Source organism: Theobroma umbraticum, unplaced genomic scaffold (genome assembly GCF_002168275.2).
Source record: "Theobroma umbraticum cultivar Fairchild unplaced genomic scaffold, ASM216827v3 scaffold_44.0, whole genome shotgun sequence".
Taxonomy (NCBI): domain Eukaryota; kingdom Viridiplantae; phylum Streptophyta; class Magnoliopsida; order Malvales; family Malvaceae; genus Theobroma; species Theobroma umbraticum.
The window spans coordinates 11939639-11948541 of record NW_018397255.1 but is presented as its reverse complement, the minus strand read 5'-3'; the positions used below and the strand labels follow the sequence as shown (position 1 = coordinate 11948541).

The following is an 8903-nucleotide window of genomic DNA, read 5'->3' as shown; positions in this document are numbered from 1 at the left end:
TAAATGTTGAAGTAATATATGTGGTAAGCAATTCTCACTATTTGTAAACAATTAGATTTGATAATTATGTTTAATTAAAAAGTCTTACTAGAAAAAGAAAAAACTCTTGATGAAAATGATTACCACCTGCATACTTTGCTGTGTCACTACTAGTGTTGGAAAAAAAAGAGCAATGCCCACTTTATCGCAAAATGAATGTAAGTTTTTGTCCTTTTGAAGTCAACATTGCATTTCAGTCATGATCGTTATTATTTTAAATACTTTTAGCAGTTTAATTTCTTTAAAAGAACAAAATTGAAAACCTTTTGATTTGAACTTTTTAATGGCTTATCTAACAATTTCAATTAACAAAGAATTTAAAACAAATTTGACCATTTGCCATTTACATAAAAGTTGCAGGGAGGGAAAAACAAAAAAAAAGAACATCGAGGCAGTGTTCCAGTAAAGCCTATGCAATTTAAACTTATAAGTACTTAGAATTGATAATGAAGAAGTAATCCCCGGCTAATTAAGAAGCCAGAGTTGGGCAAAAAAAAGGTAGAGGCAAAAGAAGAATAAGTTTAAGGAAAAATATTAAATATATTGATAGTGTATAATTTCTATATAGTATTAGGTCATTAAATTTTGATATATCATTAATGAAGTATTATTTTGAAGAAAACAAAATATTAATATTAAAACTTAATCTCATTTTGAGATCTTATCAATTTTGTATTTTTTTTAAAATAATACTTTATTAATAAAATATCAAAATTTAATGATAAAAAATTTTACACTTTTAATACGTCAAATGTTAACTCTAACTTTAATGGTGGTGAAATGATCCACCGTAACTCCCTGCATAGAATTGTCATGTTGGTGGAATACTGATGCTGCTAGTATTGCTTTCTTGCTGTTAGATTTGTCAAAATGGGCCTACCCATCGGGTCGGCTCATTTTTTATTAAATGTGGAGTGAATTGGGTTAAAAAATTTTAGCCTATATTTGAATCGGGTCTAAATAGGTCAGCCCACCAAATCAGTGGACTGAGGCAAGGCTAGCCCTATGGGTTAGAAAAAAATAATTTTAATTAATTTAATAATTTTATATATTTAATTATGTAAAATTAATAATTTAGTTACTAATAGTATTGTTTCTTTTATATATTTCAATGCCTTTAATCTTTACTTGTCAAATTAAAAATTTTAATTTAGATTAAAACTTATTATCTCTTTTTCTTTTATGGTAATGAATATTAAATGATAAATTGATAATAATTCAGACCTTGAGACATCATTGCTGTCTAAACAAGATTCAAATGTTTTACTTAAGAATGAAGATTGAGGAGGATATAAATGAATCTTGAAATTTTTATTATTTGGTTATATATTTATGTTTATGAGATACTAGTTTGTGTTAAAGATTTAAACTTATTATATAATTTATTTAGTTTTTTATATTTGGTATAATTTGTTTATTTGTAACATATTTTTATTATTCAATTTATGAATTAAATCATAAAATAATTTTATTAATAAAAAATTTGTCAAGCATAATTATAAAAATTATTTTTTTTTGAAAAAATAAAAATGAGTTGTCCTAACCTAACCCATGGGCTAACAAAGGGTGGGCTAGGTTGAGGTTTTGATGACTCATATAAAAAATGGGTTGGCCCGGTCCAACTCATATTTTTTCAACCCACAAAGGCTGGAGTCGAGCTGGGTCGGGCCAGCCCATATGGACAACTCTACTTGCTGTTATGGTGGGTGCGTGGGCCTTAGTACAACACTGTTCTTATCCACCAAAAAACGACAAAACAAAAATCAAATCCTATAGTGATTTATTAGAAGCTGTAACATCGTACTTTTTCTCTTACAAGATAATAAACCATCACTACAAGAAATGCACCTTTTATTAATGGAATTGATTATGTCCATAAAATACCGTCGCTAATTATTAATGGAATATCGATGAATTATCAAGTGAACAAGATTGTGAAATATATCGATAGAATATTTCAACGGAATAAATTTTGTCAATGCTCCGTTAGTAATATAATGGCGTACATGAATAGTAGCATGACGAAAAATTTAACGAGTTACCTATTGAAGCTATTGACCACTAAAACCGATGGGCTGTGTGGTCCAATAACTTGGTTAGGCATTGGTAGCATTACAGATAGATATGTCACAATAAAATTTTCATCTGTTTTTTAATTTTTAAAATTAAAGAATACTAAAAAAAATGGAAGGGGTTTTTTTGGGGGTTTTTTTCCGTCAGCATATCGTTAGTAAGCATAATTAAAATTCACAACGTGGATTTTTCCCGCCGTTCTCTCTACTGTTAGCCTGCACGCGCCGCGTCCCGCCACCCGCTCCGAGATCCACTCCTCCCTTATCCCTCGCTGTTCCTGCCCTCTCGCCCCCCAGCGCCCCCCCCTCCGCGTCTACTCCCCCGTCCTCCCCCCGCGGCCTCCCGCCTCCCCTCGACCCCTTCGCCTGTCCGTCGAGCCGTCTTGCCTTCACCAGTTTGCGCACTCCTCAATTACCTTATTTTAATTAGTAACAGAACCGTCCATCGATAATCTTATTAAAATCCCTGCTCAAGATTCTCTTTCTCATTTCTCCTCTACTCTTTTCTGCATTTTGCTCTCTCTCTTCACTCTCTGGTTTCTCTTATCTCCCTTCTGCTCTCCCTTCGCCCATCTGAGCACCTCCTCCCATTCGTCAATGACAACCCACATTGACCGTCACTGACTAGATGCCCTACCTTATCATCCTTTTCTGACCAGCTGACCACCATTGAGCCACCCCTATCGCTGCCCCTACCTAAGCTAGGAAAATCTTCTCCTTCTTTTGGTACTTACAATCACTCATTAATTTGTGGTTTTGATTTATTGAATATTTAAGGATTTTGTTGTTTGAATATTTGAGGTTTTGGTTGTTGTGGATTTAGGGTTTAATTTCCCAATTTTTGCCATATTATTGTGTGATTCAATTGGATTATTTGGTTTGTAATGAAATGAAAAAAAATGTGATTATTTGTTATTTGAGGTTTTATTGCTAATTTGTTAGAGTTTAGCTGTTTATTATATAGTTGTTGGCAAAGAAAATTCAATTGAAAAAATGCTGGTTTAGGCTTTAGTAATTTACTAATTTAGGATATAATTAAACCTAGTGATTAATTAAGCAAAATTTGGTAATCAAGCAAGATGGAAATACTTTTTACTAAACAAATGGATTGAGCAAATTCATCATTAAGCAATGTACAACATAAGTAATATTACTTAACTTAAAAAATATTTAAATTAATGACAATTAAAGGTGTTAATAACGTAGTTAAATGATTAAGTTAATTAACAAATGTAATGTATTAAGTATAAGTATTAGCCAGTAGTCACATAATGAAATTGGTTAATTGAAGATAATTAAAAAGTATTTAAATTTATTAAGGTTTATAGGGAAATAATTAATAATTTAACTAACGAAATGAGTAAAATTTTTTAGTAATTAAGCAATTAACAAAATTAGTATATTATTGAATTTTAAAAACATTTAGATTAATGATTAAGGTGTTAATAATGTATTTAAATGATTAAGTTAATTAAGTAATGTAATGTATTAATTATAAGTATTAGTAATTAGTCAAATTAATATAAATTAGTTAATTAAAGATAATTAAAAATTATTTAAATTAATTAAGGTTTGACATGGTTGTGGTGAGAAAAAAGTCAAAGGAAGGCCTTTGAGGATAAGGCCGTTCTTGTAGCGTTAGCCTTTTGGGTGCCCGACCTCCTTTACCGCTATATCCTACAATCGGTGCCCCTACCATTGCATCCTCCCTCGATGACGAACTCTCATTACTCCAATAGAAGATATTGAGGTATAGTCGGAGGAAGAGGTATTAAGGCCGAGTCCGACAACTTTAGTTGGAGCCCTTACTACTCCGAACAATGATATTGCATCCAACAATATGTCGCAGTCTAAGGGTCGAGGGTCGAGTCTCGGTTTGTAGACTCTAACTCATCCAGACCGACGAATATTACTACATCCTCTTAGAGAGAGGTAATTTTCTTTACTCAAATTGTTATCATTAATTATATGCACTAAATATTTAGTTACTTAAGTAATGTGCTTTACTAACCAATAAGTCTTTTTTCTAATACTTTCGAGGAGACGACGTTACTTCCACAATTACAAAAATTATCAAGAGTAACTTTAGTGGCTTTAGTCAACAGAAGGCAAGTTCCTCTGAAGCATAAGGATAACATGTGGTGAAAATTTAAAGTAACGCAAAGATATAGTATATATTATTATAATCTATCATAATTTTGTACTAAAATATTTTTTTCATGTAAGAGTCTTTCACATGGGCTGTTAGATGTGACAGAGGTGAAGTCCATATGGGAGAAGATTTGTAAGGACCTCGATTTAAAGACCTATTAGTGGATGATGATGATAAGCCAAAGAGAGAAATAGGAGGCCCTAATGTCAATCTTGAATTGATGAAGGGTAAAGTGTGACCGTGGATCATTGTTGAGGTGTGGGACTAACTTATTGATCAAGTATGGCCAACTTGGAGTGGTAGGCATGCTCACGCAAGGCAAAGCAGAACCACCTCACAGAAATGGATAGTAGCATGGCAAAACATACCTGTGGTTCCTTACCTTTCGCCTTTTACAGAAGAGGATGGTATGTTTTTAATTTATATATATTACATAAATCATCAATTTAATAATACAATTCTTTATGTTAATTAACGATTGCAATACTTTTAATGATGTGTATATGTATTTTTTCACTTTTTAGCTTACAAGAAGAGGAAAAAGTGACAAGTTATATCTCTACCTCTTCGAATACACTCACAAGCGGCAAAGGGTGTCCAGGAATTTATGGACAACAAGTCCTAGATTTTTTTGTAAGTAATACGTGTGTTTATATGTTTTCAATATATATGCTGCTTACCAATTAAATATCTTAAGAACTTTACTTGCTTTCTTTTTGTAGGAATCATAAGCTTTCGGCAATATGAAAAGTACGGTGCGAGTTGTTGAGCCACCGAAGTTTATACCAAGGCATGGACCAAGGCATTGGAAAGACGATGAGTACTTGGACTTAAATACATGAATTGGTGCCCCAAGTCCCTTCTTCGAGGCTTCTGCCGTAATTGCAATATCTGAGTCTGCTTGTGGACCAAACGATACACCCCCCTATGCCAACTCCTGTCTTGAGCGCAAAGGATATCAACATTGCTTAGAGATGTGAAGACCTATGGATAGGTTTCACTGATATTAAAGGTTTGTTGATGATGTGATTGGCTCAAGGAGATCGTGGCCTCACTAGATGAGTCCAGGCCTTTTCACATCCACCATAACAACAACCACCCCAACCCTTAGTGAGATTTTCAACAGAATATTTAGATTATTATTAGATTTTTACATTTGAATATTTTATTAATAACAATCTCTATTAGATTTTCATATTTTCTATGTGCATATTTGTTTGTTATATGTTTGCTTTTATGCATAACACATCATATCATAATTTTATTATAAACTAGACAAATTTAATTCCCAAAATAAAAAAAAACTGCACTGTTTGTATTACCAAGGAATTGTTGATGGAGTTTATTATTATGACAAATTTCATCAATTATTGATGGAATTACCAACAGAGTTCATAGCAATAATGATGGATTAAGATGAAATTAGAACTGCTAATGGATACGGCCTGCAACTTCAAAGCTGGTTTTGTCGATAATCCATAGTACTTATCAGCAATTCCTTCGTAATTACTAATGAAATTTTCGATGGATTATTTCTTCATTAATTACAAATGAAAATTCCAATGAATTTAACTAGTACGACGAAAATTTTTACTATAGAACCCACTTTTTACCGATGGAACTAGTCCAAAAATTTGGTTGGCAATTTAATGATGGCAAATTTCGTTACCAACGGATTTGCATTACCGACGTCTTTTTCCAACCATCCCGTTAAGGAATATTCCATCTCTAAATCAGTGGTGAACATGATACCTATGGAATATTATGTATTACCGAAAAACTTTCCCTCGTAATACCTTTTGGTTTTGTAGTGAATTTATCAAAAAAATTTTAATATCAAACAAAATCAATAGGGAAAAGGATAATTATTCAAGTGCAAAGTTTTAATCTTCATGCTTCATCTTTTTCTAAGATCATGCAATTTGTAACATTTATCACACTTAAATCAATTTTGCATAATCAAAATTTGTAATAAGCTCAAGAGAGAATTATGCAACTAAGATTTTCAATCAAAGATACAACAACCTTTAGAAAATAAGCTAAATCAAATAATCTTGAGCGAATTTCTTAATTTGAAAGCATAAAGAGGTTTTTGAAAAAGAAGTCACCCATTTTCATTTTGTGTGTCCAGAAAGCATTCGATCTTCAAATTATTCCTCTTGGTTTTACGCACTTGATTTCTATCTCTTTTTGCCTCTTAGAGCTAACAAGGATCATTACACAAAGGCTGTTAGACCTACAAGATTGAGACTAAGCTTTGTTACCAATTGTTAGAAGTGTTAGTTCAATGAATAAGTGCCAAAATTTCTAAAGGGGGTGAATTGGACTTAAAAAGATGGAAAATGGAAACTATACCTATAGTCAAATATGATCGTGTCTTATCTCTACAAACATGTTTCAAAACTATTTGATCAAGTCTATAATTGACAATACAAATTCCATTGTCAATCTTGAGGGGAGGGTGGGTCTTAATGAGGGAGTGTGGTTGTGAAGGGAGGTCAATTTGAGTTAAAAAGGGGTCACCAGCAGTAGGGTAGGGGGAAGAGAGAAAATAGAGACAAAAAAAAAGAGAAAAGTAGTAAGGCAAATGGGGGGAAGAGCCCGATCTGCTCCCTATATTTTAACATATGATGAATTCTCTGTCAATATTAAAAATGTTATTGCTGACGAAAACAATTAGTAAACTCAGCAAATTCTAAAAGAATAAACCAACAAAGCTTCCGTGATAACATCATTGCATTATTGACTGATTTATTCATCGAAATTTCATCAATATTTCCATGATGTTAGTAAATACCGAGAAGCGGTTGTCAGGCAATCTTTGACCTTTCTTATTTATTGCAGCCATCAAATTATCGATCATTTACCATCGACAAATTTTGTTGCTAAATTATCGATTAACTAAATGCATGACAAGTTGTGATTGAAAATCGATCTCTACATTGTAGACATATATATAGGCCAATTTAAGCAAATAATAGGTGTTACTCAAAAGTTAAGGGTTCTCTTAATTAAAGCTTGAAAGATATTGATTTGTAATTAACATTATTTGCTTTGTGTACTATCTTTACGCCCTTCGCATATGAAATTTCTTAAGAGTAAAACTACCTATTACAGGCTTCATTATTAGCATCAAAGAAAGGCAACATATCCATTAGGTATAAGAGAGGCTTTGATAGTTGTCAACTTTAAAAAACTAATGTATTAATAAATATATCACAAGATCATCTACAGAACCAAGTGGAATTAGGTCCAAAAGTTGTCCTGAACATCTATATATTTGCATGGTTTTTGAGAAATCTTTTTCACAAATTGGTTGCGTTTTGACCAAATTCAAGGGCTTTGATTGCAAATTTTAAGGGTGAGTAATTGGACTATTTGATTGGTTGATCCGTCATACCAAAAGACCAAATGGATAAATATTTTTAAAAAATCGATGACACCGTTCAAACATATAATTAGTTAAATCAGTTTGAATTTAAATCAAAAAGATTAAAATTTTATCTTTTTTTACAAATTATAATATTAAATTTAATAAACTTCATCCATAATTATAAAATATGAATAAAAATTAGTAATGAAAATATATATTTTATATAAATTTAAAATAATATATAATATTATATATATTACATATATATATATATAATATAGAAATACTAGTTTGGTCTTTTGATGGTTCGATCTAAAAATTGTAAAATCGAAACCAATCAAAAACTAATAAACTAAATTTTTTGAACCAATATACCTAATAAACCAATTAGATCACTTATTTTACCCAAATCCATTTAATTCAATTGAGTCATTGATCTGGCCCAATTACGCTCACCCTACGAATTTCACAAACAAGTGAGTACCTTTTGAATTGATACCCCACTAATGCCAACAATTTTCCCTTGCCTCGTGGGGCATTGTATTGGCAATGGTGGGAATAAGTGTAATGTTTGCTTAATAATCGTAAGAAAAACTAATTTCTTCATAACATGGTCTTGCACCGATTAGTCTCTTGACTTAAGGTCGCCTTCTTGATATTACAATGTAATACAATATTTCCTTCTGGATTTTTTTTGTTGAAAATCCATTGGAAAGTGGGCTTTCCAAAGAATCTTTGGCATAATTAGTCGTGCAAAATTTCATCAAAAAAGTTTAGTGTAATAGTATTCGGTCAGAATAAATAATTTCATCAAAAAAACTTTAAACTTTGTACAAAATAATTCAATGAAAAAGACCCATGAATCTGTCAGAAATATGAAATAATATTTTATTATTGAAAAAAAATCCATCCAAAGGTGGTTAAAGTTTCATTGAAAGAAGGAAAAAAAAATCATCAAATTGTGTCCAATATTCATACAAAATTGGTCCAAAATCTATTGAAAATAGTTAAATTTCCATCTCGGCAGGGTAAAATAATTTATTGGAAATTTTGACGAAATTATTGACAAAATTATCAATGGAATCACAAACAAGGAGATCAACAAAATTTTTTACAAATTTTCAATGTTAGGCAAAATATTGACAAATTACGAATAAAAGATACCCATAAATGCTGATGGAAAGATGATGAATTATCGAATGAATTGAGTTGGTAAATCAATTGCCAATTTATGTCTTTACTGATGAAATTATAAAATTTTTCAATG

At 31.3% G+C, this 8903-nt stretch overlaps 1 long non-coding RNA gene across 1 annotated transcript in view; it reads left to right on the top strand.

The window, feature by feature from the left end:
• Nucleotides 1-4824: 4824 nt before the first annotated feature.
• The window catches only part of LOC149527660 (uncharacterized), a 20629-nt gene continuing 16550 nt past the window's right edge, over nucleotides 4825-8903 (top strand). Inside the window, exon 1 of the long non-coding RNA XR_016350732.1 lies at nucleotides 4825-4896. This is a non-coding gene — a long non-coding RNA (uncharacterized LOC149527660). The remainder of the gene's footprint in view (nucleotides 4897-8903) is intronic.